Consider the following 1,534-nt stretch of genomic DNA (forward strand, 5'->3'; position numbering starts at 1 on the left):
GGGCACGTGGTGAACGGTGATGGAATCCACATGGATCCAACCAAGATCGAGGCGATCAAGGATTGGGAAACGCCAAAGACGCCAACTGAGATTCGGCAATTCTTGGGTTTGGCTGGCTATTATCGAAGGTTCATCGAGAACTTTTCAAAGATCGCTCAACCGTTAACACTCCTCACGCAGAAGGATAAGAAGTTTGATTGGGGAATCAAACAGGATGAAGCATTTCAGATATTGAAAGATAAGCTTTGTAACGCTCCAATCTTAGCTCTGCCAGAAGGTACTGACGATTTCGTGGTATACTGCGACGCATCGCGTCAAGGATTGGGTTGTGTGTTGATGCAACGTCAAAAGGTCATCGCCTACGCATCACGCCAACTGAAAGTGCACGAAAAGAACTATACCACTCATGATTTGGAGCTAGGCGCAGTGGTTTTTGCCTTGAAGATCTGGAGACACTACCTTTACGGTACAAAGTGTACGATCTTCACAGATCACAAGAGCCTCCAGCATATATTCAACCAGAAGGAGTTGAACATGAGGCAAAGGCGATGGGTCGAGTTGTTGAACGATTACGACTGCGAGATCAAGTATCATCCAGGGAAGGCGAATGTGGTCGCTGATGCCCTAAGTCGTAAAGAGAGAATCAAGCCCATAAGGGTTAGGGCTATGGAAATGATAATTCAAACCGACCTTACCTCGCGCGTTCGTGCAGCACAGAAGGAAGCTCTCAAGGAAGGAAACCTTGAGGAAGAATATCTCCGTGGGATGGAGAAGATATTGGTGCCAAACAGGGAAGGAACGTTGTGTTTTGAGAAAAGGATTTGGGTTCCTCTGTTTGGTGGTTTAAGAGAGGTTATCTTTGATGAAGCTCACAAGTCGCGGTGCTCCATCCACCCTGGAGCGGATAAGATGTACCAGGATCTTAAAGATTATTACTGGTGGCCTAGGATGAAGGGCGATGTTGCTATTTACGTGAGCAAATGTTTAACTTGCGCCAAAGTTAAGGCGGAATACCAGAAGCCTTCGGGACTTCTGCAGCAACCAAACATTCCCCAATGGAAGTGGGAAGAAATCTCCATGGATTTTATTACGAAGTTGCCAAGAACGCCAAAAGGCCATGACACTATCTGGGTGATAGTGGATCGCTTAACGAAGTCAGCACACTTCTTGCCTATCCGCGAGAAGGATCATACAAGCAAATTGGCTGAAATCCACATGAGAGAGATTGTTACACGCCATGGAGTACCTCTCTCGATTATTTCTGATAGAGACAGGAGGTTCGTATCGAGGATATGGCAATCCTTCCAGGAAGCTTTTGGCTCAAAGCTGAATATGAGCACTGCTTTTCACCCGCAGACCGACGGTCAAAGCGAGCGGACGATTCAGACATTGGAGGACATGCTGAGAGCATGTGTTATGGATTTAGGCGGTAGCTGGGATAAGCATCTACCCCTGGTTGAATTTTCGTACAACAACAACTACCACACCAGTATTGGTGCCGCGCCATTCGAAGCGTTATATGGGCGCAAGTGCA

Source organism: Helianthus annuus, chromosome 12 (assembly GCF_002127325.2).
Source record: "Helianthus annuus cultivar XRQ/B chromosome 12, HanXRQr2.0-SUNRISE, whole genome shotgun sequence".
In the NCBI taxonomy this organism is placed as follows: Eukaryota; Viridiplantae; Streptophyta; class Magnoliopsida; order Asterales; family Asteraceae; genus Helianthus; species Helianthus annuus.